The sequence below is a fragment of the Eretmochelys imbricata genome, chromosome 4 (assembly GCF_965152235.1).
Source record: "Eretmochelys imbricata isolate rEreImb1 chromosome 4, rEreImb1.hap1, whole genome shotgun sequence".
Taxonomy (NCBI): domain Eukaryota; kingdom Metazoa; phylum Chordata; order Testudines; family Cheloniidae; genus Eretmochelys; species Eretmochelys imbricata.
The window spans coordinates 100,398,959-100,418,136 of NC_135575.1; positions in this window are offsets into that span (position 1 = coordinate 100,398,959).

Consider the following 19,178-nt stretch of genomic DNA (forward strand, 5'->3'; position numbering starts at 1 on the left):
GAGCTATCCCAGAGTGCTCCATTGTGACCGCTCTGGACAGCACTCTCAACTCAGATGCACTGGCCAGATAGACAGGAAAAGAACCGCGAACTTTTGAATCTCATTTCCTGTTTGGCCAGCGTGGCAAGCTGCAGGTGACCATGCAGAGCTCATCAGCAGAGGTGACCATGATGGAGTCCCAGAATCGCAAAAGAGCTCCAACATGGACTGAACGGGAGGTACGGGATCTGATCGCTGTATGGGGAGAGGAATCCGTGCTATCAGAACTCCGTTCCAGTTTTCGAAATGCCAAAACCTTTGTCAAAATCTCCCAGGCATGAAGGACAGAAGCCATAACAGGGACCTGAAGCAGTGCCGCGTGAAACTGAAGGAGCTGAGGCAAGCCTACCAGAAAACCAGAGAGGCGAACGGCCGCTCCGGGTCAGAGCCCCAGACATGCCGCTTCTATGATGAGCTGCATGCCATTTTAGGGGGTTCAGCCACCACTACCCTAGCCATGTTGTTTGACTCCTTCAATGAAGATGGAGGCAACACGGAAGCAGGTTTTGGGGACGAAGAAGATGATGATGATGATGAGGTTGTAGATAGCTCACAGCAAGCAAGTGGAGAAACCGGTTTTCCCGACAGCCAGGAACTGTTTCTCACCCTGGACCTGGAGCCAGTACCCCCTGAACCCACCCAAGGCTGCTTCCTGGACCCGGCAGGAGAAGAGACGAGACCTCCGGTGAGTGTACCTTTTAAAATACTATACATGGTTTAAAAGCAAGCATGTGAAAGGATTACTTTGCCCTGGCATTTGCGGCTCTCCTGGATGTACTCCCAAAGCCTTTGCAAAAGGTTTCTGGGGAGGGCAGCCTTACTGCGTCCTTCATGGTAGGATACTTTACCACTCCAGGCCAGTAACACGTACTCGGGAATCATTGTACAACAAAGCATTGCAGTGTATGTTTGCTGGCGTTCAAACAACATCCGTTCTTTATCTCTGTGTTATCCTCAGGAGAGTGAGATATAATTCATGGTCACCTGGTTGAAATACAGTGCTTTTCTTCAGGGAACACTCAGAGGAGCCCGTTCCTGCTGGGCTGTTTGCCTGTGGCTAAACAGAAATGTTCCCCGCTGTTAGCCATGGGGAGGGCAGAGGGTTGAGGGGGTAGCCACGTGGTGGGGGGAGGCAAAATGCGACCTTGTAACGAAAGCACATGTGCTATGTATGTAATGTTAACAGCAAGGTTTACCCTGAAAGAGTGTAGCCACTGTTTTATAAAATGTGTCTTTTTAAATACCGCTGTCCCTTTTTTTTTTCTCCACCAGCTGCATGTGTTTCAATGATCACAGGATCTTCTCCTTCCCAGAGGCTAGTGAAGATTAGAAAGAAAAAAAAACGCACTCGAGATGAAATGTTCTCCGAGCTCATGCTATCTTCCCATACTGACAGAGCACAGACGAATGCATGGAGGCAAATAATGTCAGAGTGCAGGAAAGAACAAAATGACCGGGAGGAGAGGTGGCAGGCTGAAGAGAGTAAGTGGCGGACTGAAGAGAGTAAGTGGCGGGCTGAAGACAGGGCTGAAGCTCAAATGTGGCGGCAGCATGATGAGAGGAGGCAGGATTCAATGCTGAGGCTGCTGGAGGACCAAACCAGTATGCTCCAGTGTATGGTTGAGCTGCAGCAAAGGCAGCTGGAGCGCAGACTGCCACTACAGCCCCTGTGTAACCAACCGCCCTCCTCCCCAAGTTCCATAGCCTCCACACCCAGACGCCCAAGAACGCGGTGGGGGGCCAACCAGCCACTCCGCCACAGAGGATTGCCCAAAAAAAAGAAGGCTGGCATTCAATAAATTTTAAAGTTGTAAACTTTTAAAGTGCTGTGTGGCATTTTCCTTCCCTTCTCCACCACCCCTCCTGGGCTACCTTGGTAGTCATCCCCCTATTTGTGTGATGAATGAATAAAGAATGCATGAATGTGAAGCAACAATGACTTTATTGCCTCTGCAAGCGGTGATCGAAAGGAGGAGGGGAGGGTGGTTAGCTTACAGGGAAGTAGAGTGAACCAAGGGGCGGGGGGTTTCATCAAGGAGAAACAAACAGAACTTTCACACCGTAGCCTGGCCAGTCATGAAACTGGTTTTCAAAGCTTCTCTGATGCGTACTGCGCCCTCCTGTGCTCTTCTAACCACCCTGGTGTCTGGCTGCGCGTAACTAGCAGCCAGGCGATTTGCCTCAACCTCCCACCCCGCCATAAACATCTCCCCCTTACTCTCACAGATATTGTGGAGCACACAGCAAGCAGTAATAACAGTGGCAATATTGGTTTCGCTGAGGTCTAAGCGAGTCAGTAAACTGCACCAGTGCGCCTTTAAATGTCCAAATGCACATTCTACCACCATTCTGCACTTGCTCAGCCTGTAGTTGAACAGCTCCTGACTACTGTCCAGGCTGCCTGTGTACGGCTTCATGAGCCATGGCATTAAGGGGTAGGCTGGGTCCCCAAGGATACATATAGGCATTTCAACATCCCCAACAGTTATTTTCTAGTCTGGGAATAAAGTCCCTTCCTGCAGCTTTTGAAACAGACCAGAGTTCCTGAAGATGCGAGTGTCAAGTACCTTTCCCGGCCATCCCACGTCAATGTTGGTGAAACGTCCCTTGTGATCCACCAGAGCTTGCAGCACTATTGAAAAGTACCCCTTGCGGTTTATGTACTCGGCGGCTTGGTGCTCCGGTGCCAAGATAGGGATATGGGTTCCGTCTATGGCCCCACCACAGTTAGGGAATCCCATTGCAGCAAAGCCATCCACTATGACCTGCACATTTCCCAGGGTCACTACCCTGGATATCAGCAGATCTTTGATTGCGTGGGCTACTTGCATCACAGCAGCCCCAACAGTAGATTTGCCCACTCCAAATTGATTCCCAACTGACCGGTAGCTGTCTGGCGTTGCAAGCTTCCACAGGGCTATCGCCACTCGCTTCTCAACTGTGAGGGCTGCTCTCATCTTGGTATTCATGCGCTTCAGGGCAGGGGAAAGCAAGTCACAAAGTTCCATGAAAGTGCCCTTACGCATGCGAAAATTTCGCAGCCACCGGGAATCGTCCCAGACCTGCAACACTATGCGGTCCCACCAGTCTGTGCTTGTTTCCCGAGCCCAGAATCGGCGTTCCACAGCATGAACCTGCCCCATTAGCACCACGATGCATGCATTGGCAGGGCCCATGCTTTCAGAGAAATCTGTGTCCATGTCCTGATCACTCACATGACCGCGCTGACATCGCCTCCTCGTGCGGTATCGCTTTGCCATGTTCTGGTGCTGCATATACTGCTGGATAATGCGTGTGGTATTTAATGTGCTCCTAATTGCCAAAGTGAGCTGAGCGGCCTCCATTCTTGCCTTGGTATGGCGTCCGCACAGAAAAAAGGCGCAGAACGATTGTCTGCCGTTGCTCTGACAGAGGGAGGGGCGACTGACGACACGGCTTACAGGGTTGACTTCAGGGAATTAAAATCAACAAAGGGGGTGGCTTTACATCAAGGAGTATTTCAGGCAGGACTTCACGGAGGGTTCCAATAAGAAATGGTGCACCTAAGTTATTTTTCTTATTGGAACAAGGAGGTTAGCCTGGCCTCTGATTGATACATGGCTAGATTTACCTCGCTGCACCTTCTCTGTGAGTGACTGCAGTGTGACCTAGAGGAATGAGTCCCCTAGACAGGGGAGGGGGGGAAGCAAATGAGTACAAAACAAATCTGGTCTATTTCTTGTTTTGATCCACTCCATCTATCTTTTACATCTTTGGCTGGCAGCAGACGGTGCAGAAGGACTGCATGCCATCCACATCTCATGGCTGCTCGGCAGAAGATGGTACAGTACGACTGCTAGCCATCCTCATCTCTTGCCTGCCCGGCAGAAGATGGTACAGTATGACTGCTAGCAATCCATATCGCCTGCCTGCTCACCATAAGACAGTTCAATAGGACTGACTGCAGGACTAAAGAGAATGACCTGGTCAAGTCACTCCAAATTTAGTCCCTGCGCCCATGTCTGCCCAGGCGCTCCCAGCCAACGTGGCCAGGAGCACCTCGGACACGACGATGACGGCTACCAGTCGTATTGCACCGTCTGCTGCCAGAAGGCAATGGGTTGCTGCTACTGTGTAGCAATGCCGTACCGCGTCTGCCAGCACCCAGGAGACATGCGGTGACGGTTACCTGAGCGGGCTCCATGCTTGCCGTGGGATGGCGTCTGCACAGGTAACTCAGGAAAAAAGGCGCGCAACGATTGTCTGCCCTTGCTTTCACGGAGGGAGGGAGGGAGGGATGGGGGGCCTGACGATATGTACCCAGAACCACCCGCAACAATGTTTTAGCCCCATCAGGCATTGGGATCTCAACCCAGAATTCAATGGGCAGCAGAGACTGCGGGAACTGTGGGATAGCTACCCAAAGTGCAACGCTCCAGAAGTCTACTCTAGCCTTGGTACTGTGGAAGCACTCCGCCGAGTTAATGCACTTAATGCACTTAGAGCATTTTCTGTGGCGACACACACACTCAAATATATAAAACCGATTTCTAAAAAACCGACTTCTATAAATTCGACCTTATTCCGTAGTGTAGACATACCCTAACTGTGGAATAGAGAAATAGAAAAATTGGATGGATAATCCTATGCATTCTCACCTACCTAGAGAGAAAATAAAATCATTCTTGTATTCTCTTATAAAAACTACAAAGACTTTGCCACAAAGAGCATGGGACTTACTACTGAAGAAGTCTGGAGAAGTTATGTCCCCCCCAACCACGTTTCAAATACATTTCAGAAAAATGAGGCTCAAGTAATAGGCAAGACCTGTGGTCTGATATAGAGGAACCTACGGGGAAGCACTATTCCCCACTGCATCAACTTTTATTCACTGATGGGTTTAAGCACTGAAAAGCAGCCAGATGGTTTAAAAACAAACCAACCAACCCTCTCACAAACATTATAACAGTTTTCTTCTTGTTATATAATGGCCTTATATTAGTGATCAAGCAATAAAACAAGATTTTTGAGGGAGGGATTGTTTAATTATAGCTTCATCTATGGAAGTACTATTACAGACAAAAACAATATCTTTAAGTTTGGATAAAGGTTAAATATGCAATAAAGCAGTTCTCCATTTTCACAATAGCAAGTGGTGCTATAAAGAAAGGAATTAATATAAAGACGTTTACAAAAACAATCTAAAGAGAAATGGGCCTTTAAAAATGGAATCAAACCATTAAGCTTTTCAAAAACGTTTCAGGCAAACTTAAGTTATTTCATTCCGTGTATCAACCTCTAGATGTCCCTATTATCCATCCCATTTACTTCTCAATGCATTCAAGATGACTTTCTGTTTATCTTATCAAGATCACATGATATTATTTTTAATCTATTTTGATTAATCCCAGGAAGTGATTATTTGCCTCACACTCATCTAAGCCAAAGCAGAAACAAGAAGTTATTTAAAACAAGAAATGATATAAAAAGAAGAAAAATGACTGCACTTTAGTTTATTCAATATATGACACTGTAGTTGCAAAATGGTTTCAGTACACACAATTATAAATCAGCATTGACAATTTGACAACTTGAGATACCACTTAAAGTACAATCAGCTTTTGCTGCCATAGATATTTGTTAAGGTTGCATGGCACAAGGTCCGATTGCTGGTTCTGCCATCTCACAAAGACAAATATCTGAATAAAATAATATGATGATTTTGTTTATGGACAGAACATTGTGCCTCTTTTGTATTCTTTGGGGATGATTCATGTAACATTAATTCATCAATGCACTAAGCCTGTTCATATTTTCCATGTCATTTACGTGACATTTTATAACTTCTTTGAGGATCCAGACAAGCAGACGGTTCTGCATGCTGTTCATCAGCAAGACATGCAAAAATCTCTGGATTGGCACATAGCTGCCATCTAAGTGACATTTGGCTGATCATGCACTTTCAAAGAGATTTAAATATCAACAGAAAAATTATTTTTTATATGAACATGTAATTAAAGAGCTTCCAGCTTTAGGTGTTTGATCCTCCGCAAATTGTGACTTTTTTATATTAAAAAAGATGCTTTAAAATTGGTGTTTTCTATTAGAAGTCAATATTTCTTTTCCTCCCCAAAAAATTCCTGTGCTCCTTGGACTGATGTCTCAGCAAATATGTTTCATCAGCCTCCTCCACACAGAATTTTATAAAAACCCATTCTTATCTTTTTGCTTCGATCAGGATTTTAAGGAGAGTTTAAAACCCTAACTGGAAACCCGCCAGGTATTGTACTGTCACAGGCCTTAATGCTGTCTGTACAATCAAATACCTTCCATCAGAGAACAGCTGAGAAGAACAGATTGGTTTCCAAGGACAGTTTGTGAGAACGGTCTCACAGTCTGGTCCTATTTAAGTTCATGCCAGTTTTTCCTCCCTAAAAGTGTTCACATGGGCAGTTTTTTGCTACAGAATATTCTCCTGTGATGAATCAAGCAGCACGCTAGTTCTTCACAATCACAATATTTTTTCATCAGATTAATTGCAATCTTAATAGGACTGGGAAGTCAGCTATCAGTAGCAGTAATATGGCCCTACTGGGCCCACTTCTCATATTTAAATACGGTGGGGGGGGGGTGATTTGTGGTCACCCACCTCCTTCCCTACTTCCTTCTCTCTCTCAAAATCCCCTGCCCCTGAAACCAGTACACTCATTCACACTCTCTTTTGCTTTCTCTCTCTCTCACATACACACACAACAGGAAACACTAAGAAAAATGTCAGCCTATGTCAGATAATATGGAATCTTGGCCACACTTTCCAGACAAGGAAAACATAAGTAGTCCAGCTAGAGTTTGTTTGAAATATTGGCCCCCTCTGGTGTATTTTTTTTTTTTTTTTTTTAAGATAGAGATACACAGACACACACCTTTACTGTCTGCTTTTCATTCAAAACCTGAAGAAGGGTGGCTTTTTGCCCTGAAAGATTTGATATTATTTATGTGATCTAAAATAGGTGTCATATTCACTACTACTTCTTCCCCGAGGATGAATACAAACTAACAAATGTTTTGTGTCTGCTTTTTAGAAACATTTTGTCCCTGGTAGTAAAGCCTATCTGCTGAGATCAGAAAATGTTTCGTATACAGCTTTGTATTATTAATGTCATGCCCAGCTTCGCACTGTGTCCTTGAATTGTTGATCATAAAAGTTCTGCTCTTCACACACACACAAAAACCTCTAGGCCCTAGACACTATTACAGATCATAAGTCTGGCTTTGATAGACATCCCAGTGTTTTAAAATGAACTGGGCTACAGAAATGTTTTCCCTATTACACAGGTGTAAAGATGACAACTTCAATGTCTTTCTCTGCCCGACTAGCATACTGACATGGAGGACAAAGGAGAGTACCTCTAAATAAAAATTAATCTAACCTGGGAGCAGGGGACAAGGGCGACAGCCCTCCTGCAGCTTGGAACTGGAGATGATAGCAGTTGCTTCAGATACAGTTCCCCCAAACTGAGGGCATATCAGATATTAAAGTGATAGTATACTTGGTATTATATAAAGTAAGAGTAAAAGGCAACATTTTAGTTTTATTACCTCTGTAAGACTCAGAAAGGAAAAATAGCATCCCTTTAAAAACAGTAACTCGGTCTTCACTGTTACTAAAAATATCACACCAATGAGGACCTGTTGAAGGTCTAATGCCCTTTGACATCTACCTTATGGGTAAACTTACTTCCACCCAGCATCAGGGAATAAAGTAAATTTTTATGAGAATTGCCGAAGAATTGGAGCTCCTGTCTTAGTTCCTGAGACTGCAAGAGTTCCCTGCAAATTCAAAGGGAGCTACAACAGAGGCTGAAGCAGCACAGTTAGCAATGCAGGCAAGGTACCCAAAGATGCAGATAACTGGAAAAGTAAAAGACACAATGTATCAACCAAAGTTTAACTGTGGCTTTAACAGATACAGTCTTGTAACTCCAGATTAGGGAGGTAAACAGATGATTACTTGAGGGCATGGCTACACTTGCAGATGTAGAGCGCTATGAGTTAAACCCGCCTTCAGAGAGCGCAGCAGGGAAAGCGCTGCAATCTGTCCACACTGACAGCTGCAAGTGCACTGGCATGGCCACATTTGCAGCGGCATTGGGAGTGGTGCATTATGGGCAGCTATCCCACAGAGCACTTCTTCCCATTCTGGCGCTGTGGCTTGTGGGAAGGAGGCAGAGGGGGCATTCTGGGTCCTGTCCCAACGCCCAGTAATGCACCGATTCGCATCCCAGCAATCCCTCTGCTTCCGTCCACATATGGCACCATCTTTCAACGTTTTTTGTACTGCGCGCGCACTCTTCCCTTTCGGTCTGCGGGAATGGAGCCCAAACTGCTGAGGAATATGCTGAGTCTCACCAGCACATCATGTTTGGCAGTCGAGTTATTCCTTATGATCCAAAGTGACAGTGAGGGCTCCAACGATGATATCGATGATATCGACTCGAGTAACACATATGACACGAGTTTGCTTGTGGCATTCACAGACATGCTCACCACTGTGGAAAGCCGCTTTTGGGCTTGGCAAACAAGCTCTGAGTGGTGGGATCACATGGTCATGCAAGTCTGCGATGATGAGCAGTGGCTACAGAACTTTCGGATGAGAAAAGCCACTTTCATGAGACTGTGTGAGGACCTTGCCCCCACCCTGCGGCGCAAGAACACGAGACTGAGAGCTGCCCTGACGGTGGAGAAGCGGGTGGCTATTGCAATCTGGAACCTGGCAACTCTAGACAGCTACCGATAGGTTGCTAACCAGTTTGGAGTGGGGAAGTCGACCATTGAAATCGTGTTGATGCAAGTTTGCAGGGCCATTAATTGCATCATGCTCAGAAGAACCGTGACGCCTAGTAACGTGCATGACATTGTGGATGGCTTTGCGCAAATGGGTTTTCCTAACCGCGGCGGGGCGATAGATGGGACGCATATTCCAATTCTGGCACCAGCCCACCTAGCCTCCGAGTCCGTTAATCGGAAGGGGTATTTCTCTATGGTTCTCCAGGCACTTGTGGATCACCACGGGCGTTTCATTGACATTAACGCAGGCTGGGAAAGGTGCATGATGCATGCATCTTTCAGAACACTGTCTTGTTCAAGAAGTTGCAAGCCGGGACTTTTTTCCCAGACCAGAAGATCACCATAGGGGAAGTCGAAATGCCCATTGTGATGCTCTTGGAGACCCCGCTTACCCTTTAATGCTGTGGCTCATGAAACCCTACACAGGGAGCCTTGACAGCAGCAAGGAGCGGTTCAACAACAGGCTGAGCTGGTGCAGAATGACTGTGGAGTGTGCTTTTGGCTGTTTAAAGGGCCGCTGGTGCTCTCTGTATGGGAAGCTGGAACTGACCGATGACAGCATCCCCAAGGTTAGATCCGCGTGCTGTACCCTCCATAACATTTGTGAAGGGAAGGGTGAACAAATCACTCAGGCATGGAACTTGGAGGTTCAACACCTGGAGCCTGAATTTGAACAGCCAGAGAGCAGGGCTATTAGAGGGGTCCAGCGCTGGGCTGCAAGGATTAGGGATACCTTGAGGGAGCAATTTGAGGCTGAAAGCCAACAGTAATGTCTGGTGCCCTGCACAGGAGTGAAGTGCAGTGGTTCCAATGTTAGTAGGAATCTGTGTTTGCAGTGCCTGTTTCATTCCTGGGCTAAGGTATCTTTTACTTTATGCAATAATAAAGAATGTTTTCAAAGCCAAAAAATCCATTTATTGAAAAGAAAATTCATTTATTGAAAAGAAACACCACTGCTTGGGAAACAGAAAGGGCAAGGTGGTGGGGTGGGGAACAGTACAATCACAGAGTTGAGTATGTCCTGTTATCATACTCAGCGTTCCTGTCTGGAGTGCTGTGCAATGAGTGCTGCACTTCAGGATGGCTATCCTGCATGGTGATGGTGGTTGAGTGCAGTGGGTAAGGGTCATAGTTTTCAGGGCTGGGTGGTGAAGCTACAGGTGTTGGAGAAGCTGGTGGCAGTAAGAACCTGGATGTTCGGAAAAGTGGGTTGGAGGTGACATGGGGGCACAAGGGAAAGAGTTTTGGGACAAGGACTGCAGGCGTGGTAGTGCTCCACCTGCATGGCTACGAGCACCTGGATCGAGTCCACTTGGCTCTCCTAATGCTTATCAGCCGATCTTTGCTTTGCTGCTGGAGCATAGCGCTTTTGTGCCGGCGCTCCTCATTCTGCTGGCAGATCCTCCTTTCAGTGTCCCGCCACTCCTGCACTTTTCAATTTTCATTACTTCATGCAACATGTCTTCCTTGCTTCTACGTGGCCTCTTTCTGATTCTTTGGAGTCTTTTGGTCGGTGATAAAACAGATGGCTGAGATCTCAAGCTTGCATCTGTAAAGGCAAAATGCAACACTTAACAGAGGCAGCATTGTTCACACCAGACAGAGCAATAATTCCCCCATACTTAAGGGCAAGCACAGTTTACAAAATAGCATAATTTGCCAGTCCCAAAGTGAGCGCACATAACCCACAGGAGCCCCAAAATGGTAAGCACAGGGTCAAGCGTGACTGATTGTTTCATGGCTGTACTGTCCTGTAGGTTTCTGTGCCTTGGAGAGAGCCAGCAGCGGCAGGGGGCCCCTATACTGAACACTGTCCCCACATTTTGCACAGAAGTTCATCCTGGAAGATATCTCGCTGCTGAGGGTGACCTGGGAAGCAAGGGAGGGTCTTCTACTGCAATGCGGCTTCCGCCCTGGCCCATATGCAGCTTGCCTGTGTGCAGCAATGGTCTCCCAGCCCCTCACAGCACAGTGATGTGGACAAGTTAGCCTGATTGGGACAAGGACCACAGTGGCTCTCCCGAGAAACCTGTGCAAGCGCATTGCCCAAGTTCTGGATGAGACCTTTAAAGAGATCACTGAGGCCAATTACCGTGATGTGAGAGAGCACATCAACACCCCATTTCGCCTCTAGGCATGCATGCAGCCCTCACCCTCCCCACCCCAAGAGCCCACACCGAATAACTTCCTTCCCAAAATAAAAGATGCTTACCGGGAACCTCCTCTGGTGTTTGTCCTTCCCCAAGCACCGGCCGCTGTGACTAGCTACCTTCCTCCTGGCTTGAGAACAGCTCCTGGCTGCACGCATCTGGGGATACCGGGGTGTCTTCCTCCACCTCAGCACCCTCGTTCCCACTTTGCTCCTCCTCCTCCTGCCTTGTTGAACTGGGCTCTGAAGTGTTCATGATGGTACTCGGAGTGGAGGTGGGGTCAGGCCCAAGTATTGTATCCAGCTGTTTGTAGAAACAGCAGGTTGTGGGGGCAGCACTGGAGCAGCGGTTTGCCTCGCGGGCTTTGCAGTAGGAATTCCGCAGCTCCTTCACTTTAAACCTGCACTGCAGTGTGTCCCGGTCATGGCCTCTTTCCATCATGTTCCTTGATATCTGCCTGAAGGTATCGTAATTCCTATGGCTGGAGTGCAGCTGGGACTGGACAGCTTCCTCCCCCCAAACACTGATGAGGTCCAGCACCTCGCCATTGCTCCATACTGGGGCTCGCCTGGCGCGTGGAGGCCTGGTCACCTGGAAATATTCGCTGAGAGCACTCCACGGCTGGGCTGAGCAAACAGGAAGGGGATTTTCAAAATTCCCAGAGAATTTAAAGGGCGGGTCTGACGGTTGGTCACCTGAGGGCAGGGCAGTAGAGTTCAAAGTGATGACCAGAGTGGCTAGCATACACATTATGGGACACTTCTGGAGGCCGATCAGAGAGCACTAATAGACCAGGACGTCCACACTGGCGCCGCGGCGCTCCAGTGGGGGCGTAGCAAACGTTATTCCACTCACCAAGGTGGAGTACCAGCAGAGCTGTAGCTACAGAGTCAGTGCGCTCTACGTGCCTTGCCAGTGTGGACGGGTCATGAGTTAGAGCACACTGGGCTGCTTTACTGCGCTGTAACTCGCACGTGTAGCCAAGCCGTCTATCTCATTCACTGACTGTATTTAACAATTGCTGTAGAGTTTTGCGAGTAAAGCTTCTCTTGTAATATACATACATTTGAAAAAATATTTACAGACACATTTCCAATGGAAAATTTGTGCTTACCCAAGCATTTATTTTCTTTGACTAATGTCCAGTGCTACTCAAAGTGGATTTTTCCTTCTCTCTGATAGTTGGAGGTGGAGACCAAACTTAATCTGCTGCATCCAGAGCTTTGAACCACCATGTTAGTAAGCCACTCCTGGAATCAGAGTCTTCCAGAGCTGACAAAAAATAAACTTCATGTTAACAATTAAATAACTGCGATTATTAAAAAAAAAGAGTGAAAGTAATGACTGTAAAAAATAAATTATCCCAGAGCAAAATCTTCTTATTTAGGTCTGACAACTATCATTATAGGATTACCAAGCAGTATTTATTCCTGTCAGAGAGTTTATTAAAACATTCCTTTTCTGATGGACAGTTTTAGGTATTTCTTAGGACTTATTAAGTAGCTGATGATGTACTTCAGACTCTCCCTCAGCTTGAATTTAAGTGTGGGGAAGAAAAAAATCAGCCCTGTAAGCAGCACTTTTGAGGAGGAGAGGCTGTGGATGGTAACCGCAGATTTTGATCTCAGTAACACCAGTGTAAGTCTACTCTGCTGCTGTCAATGAAATTATTCTGGATTTACATTAGTGTCACCAAGCTCACTATCTGGCCCTATGTGGTCTCTGAAGATCTCTCTAGGCTTTGATAGATCCAACCCCCGCATCCAGCCCCCCATGTGAGAACCTCCACCCCATCCAATTGCCCCCTGCCTGCCCCCCAGGACTCCCCACCCCTTATTCAACTCCCCACCACCGCCCCATCCTTACCATGCCACTCAGTGCAGCAGAAGCTCTCAGACCCACCACCTGGCCAGAGCCAGCTGTACTGCCCGCATGGCAGGGGCCAGCCTCCCAGGCCAGGATGGACCTGCAGGCCGTAGCTTGCCCACCTCTCTCCCCCTCCCCTCCTCCACACAACTTCCCTACCATTTTCTGCACAGAAATTCCATAGGGGGAGCCCTTTTCTGCTGGCACATAGTCATACAGAATCTCCCCGAGGAGTACTCTTCGTATCAGACTAAAGAGCTTGAAATGGATTGTATCTAACAAAGAGCCAAGGCAGAACAGAGTGCTGGGGCAACTTGCTGTTAAGAACACAGGCTGCTGCATTTTGCACAAGTTAAAGCTCTTGCAGAGTGTAGCCAGATTCCTACAATAGGGATGCAGTAATCAAGCCTGAAACAAATGCATGAAACATCCTGGCTAGGTCCATGTCAGATAACTTTCTGGCCAGCTGCAATGTTTTTTCAGACATCTGAAAACATTATGGAGTACAAAAAAATACTAGACTGAGTTAATAAACTGTAACCTCTATCTTGCTTCCGTGCACCTTTAGCCAGTTGCTTTTCATCTAGTCGTTGATTTTGGCCAGGCCCTGAAAGTGTTTGGAGATGGTACTGCTTATAATTTAATGTAAAGATATAGAAAATGGATGTTGTCTGTATAATCTCCCTCAACAGCTTCCTATAGGATGAACAGTTGCCCCTAAAAATCCCCCCAAGGGGAATGACCTGGACCATATCAGGGTATTTCCATTTGGCCCTAGCTCCCTGGACATGGAATTTGGTGATCAAACAATACAAAGCATTGTAGAAAGAGCCAGGTGCAATTAGCATGGATGTTCTCTTGCCTACAAAGGAGAAAATCACCCACCAGAGCAACAAGTGGTGTATCTGTCTAATGTCCTGGACTGGTTCTAGCAAACTACGGCCCAGGGGCCAGATCCAGCCCTCCAAATGTTTTAATCTGGCCCTCGAGCTGCCAACAGGAAGCAGGGTCTGCGTCTTGCCCCACTCCACATGACTCCTGGAAGCAGCAGCATGTCCTCACTCTGGCTCCTGCACATAGAAGCAGCCAGGGGGCTCCACATGCTGCCCCCATCCCAAGCACCACCCCCACAGCTCCAATTGGCCAGGAAACGCAGCCATTGGGAGCTGCAGGAGTGGCACCTGCACAAAGGGCAGCGTGCAGAACCACCTGACTGCGCCTCCGCATAGGAGCCGGACAGAGGACATGCCGCTTCTTCTGGGAGCTGGTTGAGAGTAGCGCCACCAGGAGCCTGCCCCCTGACCCTCTCCTGTGCCCCTGCCCCAGGCCTGATCTCCCTCCTGCCCTCCAAACCCCTCAGTCCCAGCCTGGAGCACCCTCCTGCACCCCCAACTCCTCATCCCCAGCCGCACCCCAGAGCCCGCACCCCCAGCCAGAACCCTCATGCCTTCCTGCACCCCAACCCCCAATTTTGTGAGCATTCATGGTCTGTCATACAATTTCCATACCCAGATGTGGCCCTCGGGCCAAAAAGTTTGCCCACCCCTGAACTAGCTACTCAACTTCAGGGGGTATAGAACCAGGAGCACTGTCAGCCTCTCTTGAGGCCCCCCTATCTCCAACTTTCCTGCAGTCCAGGGTCTGAGTTAACTCTGGCACACAGAACCTCAATTATGAGAAATTTTATTGCCCGATTGACTGGGCACCAGCCCACTTCCTAGACATTTGATTACTCTGCTTGTCAGAGCCGTACCAGTAACACTACTGCATAAGCAGTTAACACTGGGCACTCTAAGTAGTGTGTACTTGAAAAAGGCACCACTACCATAATCATACTAGCAGGATGTACCTATGTGAAAGTTTCCTCTCTCAGTGATCACAATTCCTTTAGTCATTAGCTATTACATTTCCAGACTCTGCATGTTACATTTCTAAGCGTGAGAACTGAATTAATTTGTAATAATTTATCATTTCTGAAAATCATCATCTGGCATAAAATGAGATAATCCCATTGTTTCTTAAATCAATGAATGCTGTTGTTAAATTGGAATAAAAAGGGATGTATCATCCTTGAAAAGACTACTGTCTCTCACACACACACACACACACACACACTTAATTTGGTACTGGAACTTAAATTATAAGTGTCACTTTGGGATTCTGAGTTGATGAGACATGAAACTCTTGAAGGCTAAGTAGAAAATAAAAGTTTCTTAGTCAGTGCCCTGCCTGGTTTGAGCCAGAACTGCTAGCCTGCTGCAAACCCAGACCCAGGTCTAAACCACATCCCCTAACAGCTGTAGGCTTAACTGAAAGCAGCTTAAGAAGTGTTCCTGTCTTTAACACTCAGATGCCCAACTCCCAATGGGGTCTAAACCCCAAATAAATCCATAAAGCTTATACAGGGTAAACTCAAAATTGCTCACCCTCTATAACACTGATAGAGATATGCACATAGCTGTTTGCCTGCCCCCTCCCGCCCCGGTATTAATACATACTCTGGGTTAATTAAATAAGTAAAAAGTGATTTTATTAAATACAGAAAGTAGGATTTAAGTGGTTCCAAGTAGTAACAGACAGAACAAAGTGAATTACCAAGCAAAATAAAATAAAACACACAAGCCTATGCCTAATACATTAATAAAACTGAATACAGATAAACTCTCACCCTCAGAGATGTTTCAATAAGTTTCTTCCACAGACTGGATGCCTTCCTAGTCTGGGCACAATCCTTTCCCACGGTACAGCCCTTGTTCCAGCTCAGGTAGTAGCTAGGAGATTTCTCATGACTGCAACCCCTTTTGTTCTATTCCACCCACTTATATATCTTTTGTATTAGGCAGGAATCCTTTGTCTCTTTCTGGGTTCCCTCCCCTCCTTCTCAATGGAAAAGCACCAGGTTAAAGATGGATTCCAGTTCAGGTGACATGATCAGATGTCACTGTAAGACTTCATCACCCACTTGCCAGCACATATGTATACAGGAAGACTTAGAAGTAAAACAGAGCCATCTACAGTCAATTGTCCTGGTTAATGGGAGCCATCAAGATTCCAAGCCACCATTAATGGCCCACACTTTGCATAATTACAATAGGCCTTCAGTTATATTTTATATTTCTAGTTTCAGGTATAAGAATGATACACTCAGACAAATAGGATGAACACATTCAGTAGATTATAAACTTTGCAATGATACCTTACACGAGACCTTTTGCATGAAGCATATCCCAGTTACATTATATTCAGACTCATTAGCATATTTTTATAAAATAGAGTGCAACGTCACAACCACACAGTGTTTCACTTGTACTCAAATGAGATTTTTCTTAATTTGTCATATTTAAGGTTGATTTGCAATTTTGCCAAGGTGTAGCTCAAGTGTTAAAAGAATTATATATACATTGTTATCCAATATGTCAAACCATCAAAAAAGTTTTGCTAGTAAGAAAGAACTAACCTTCTCAGTCATCGGTGTTCCTTTAAAATATAATTTTTGTTCTCAGCTCTATTGGGATCACAAGTCATTAAAGTCAATAACAAATTCCTCAGCCCAAGTCACTTCCTCTAGCTGAAAGAACAAGGCGTACTTGTGGCACCTTAGACATTAACAAATGTATTTGAGCATAAGCTTTCATGGGCTAAAGCCCACTTCATCAGATGCATGCAGCGGAAAATACAGTAGGAAGATTATCTATCTACACATACACACACGAAAAAAATGGGTGTTGCCATACCAACGCTAACGAGACTCATCGATTAAGGTGGACTATTATCAGCAGGAGAAAAAAACGTTTGTAGTGATAATCAGGACAGCCCATTTCAAACAGTTGACAAGAAGGTGTGAGTAACAGGAGGAGAAAAATTAGCATGGGGAAATGGTTTTTACTTTGTATAATGACCCATCTACTCCCAGTCTTTATTCAAGCCTAATTTAATGGTGTCCAGTTTGCAAATTAATCCCAGTTCTGCAGTTTCTCTTTGGAGTCGGTTTTTGAAGTTTTTTGGTTGAATAATTGCAACTTTTAGGTCTGTAATTGAGTGTCCGGGGAGGTTGAAGTGTTCTCTGACTGGTTTTGGAATGCTATAATTCTTGATGTCTGATTTGTGTCCATTTATTCTTTTACACAGAGACAGTCTAGTTTGGCCAATGTACATGGCAGAGGGGCATTGCTGGCACATGATGGCATATATCACATTGCTAGATGTGCAGGTGAATGAGCCTCTGATAGTGTGGCTCATGTGATTAGATCCTATGATGGTGTCCCTTGAACAGATATGTGGACAAAGCTGGCAACGGGCTTTGTTGCAAGGATAGGTTCCTGGGTTAGTGTTTTTGTTGTGCGGTTGCTGGTGAGTATTTGCTTCAGGTTGGGGGGCTGTCTGTAAGCGAGGACTGGCCTGTCTCCCAAGATCTGAGAGAGTAAGGGATCATCCTTCAGGATAGGTTGTAGATCCTTGATGATGCGCTGAAGAGGTTTAGTCTCTAAGGTGCCACAAGTACTCCTTATTCTTTTTGACTAACACAGCTACCACTCTGAAATCTTCCTCTAGCTGGTTGCAAGACTCACTTCCTGCTCTATGTGTATAAGATCAGTGATTCCAGCCATGCCTACAGGATGTAAACAGAAATAAACACTTTAGTTTTCTCTTTTCCAAGCTCTCATGCCTAGAAAGCCTTAAAACATTTGTTCGTGATCTGAGAATACTGGTTTATGCAAAGGAAAACATCCATTGTTAAAGTACTATATAGTGACAGTCACTAAGTTTGTTTCCATGTTTGCAAGATACCAGGTTCCCAGAAGAACATGGCATCACTGATCAATTTTGACTCAATTTCCAGATGCCCAAGCAAGATGTGTCATCTATATTACACATTAATTTCTTATATATTCTTACATGAACAATTTATCTCCATCTGTCAAATATAAAGGGAAGGGTAAACCCCTTTAAAATCCCTCCTGGCCAGAGGAAAAATCCTCTCACCTTCAAGGGTTAAGAAGCTAAAGGTAACCTCGCTGGCACCTGACCAAAATGACCAATGAGGAGACAAGATACTTTCAAAAGCTGGGAGGAGGGAGAGAAACAAAGGGTCTGTGTCTGTCTGTAGGCTGCTTTTGCTGGGGATAGACCAGGAATGGAGTCTTAGAACTTTTCGTAAGTAATCTAGCTAGGTATGTGTTAGATTATAATTTCTTTAAATGGCTGAGAAAAGAACTGTGCTGAATAGAATGACTATTTCTAGCTGTGTGTCTTTTTTGTAACTTAAGGTTTTGCCTAGAGGGATTCTCTATGTTTTGAATCTAATTACCCTGTAAGGTATCTACCATCCTGATTTTACAGAGGTGATTCCTTTACTTCTATTAAAAGTCTTCTTGTAAGAAAACTGCATGCTTTTTCATTGTTCTAGGCTCCAAGGGTTTGGGTCTGTGGTCACTTATGCAAATTGGTGAGGATTTTTACCAAACCTTCCCCAGGAAGTGGGGTGCAAGGGTTGGGAGGATTTGGGGGGGGGGGAAGACATGTCCAAACTACGTTTCCCAGTAAACCCAGTTAGAGTTTGGTGGTGGCAGTGGAGATCCAGGGTCAAAGGATAAAATTAATTTGTACCTTGGGGAAGTTTTAACCTAAGCTGGTGAAAGTAAGCTTAGGAGGTTTTCATGCAGGTCCCCACATCTGTACCCTAGAGTTCAGAGTGGGGGAGGAACCTTGACACCATCTCTGGGAACACCAGTGTGTTAAAGCCACTTGAACAGGCTACCCAGCATTTAGCATGTAAGGGGGACGACAACATAACAAGGAATCACAGTTGCTGGTTCCAGAGAGCACAAGGAAAGGAACTCTGCCTAAACCAAATTAATGGTTACCCAGAATATAGCGAGGAAGCTGTGAGATGTCAACCTGGCTAGAACTCAGGGTACCAGAAGACCAACCATCACAGACCCATTAAAATTGTTCCTGGGGAGCTTTTTGGGAAATACTCAGAAGTTTATCTTTGGGATTTTATTTCTTCATCTCCCACCACCAGAAGGCAGAGGTCCCATTGTTTAGCTCCAGCCTGAAACCATACAATTTGCTCAAAGTAGGTAAGGACAAAAACTGCTTCTTCCTTGGTAGCTGGGGCCTTCTGCATCCAACCTCAATTTATACCTTAGGCATAGTTCCCCAAACAAGAATCCCAAGAGGCTTGCCACTTTTCCTACAGCAGGAGTTAATGATTTAACTAATCCCAGAGAACAACCAGGTCCTCATCTAAAGGCTGCTTAGAGTGAAGAGGACTAATGCAAGACTGACATGGCC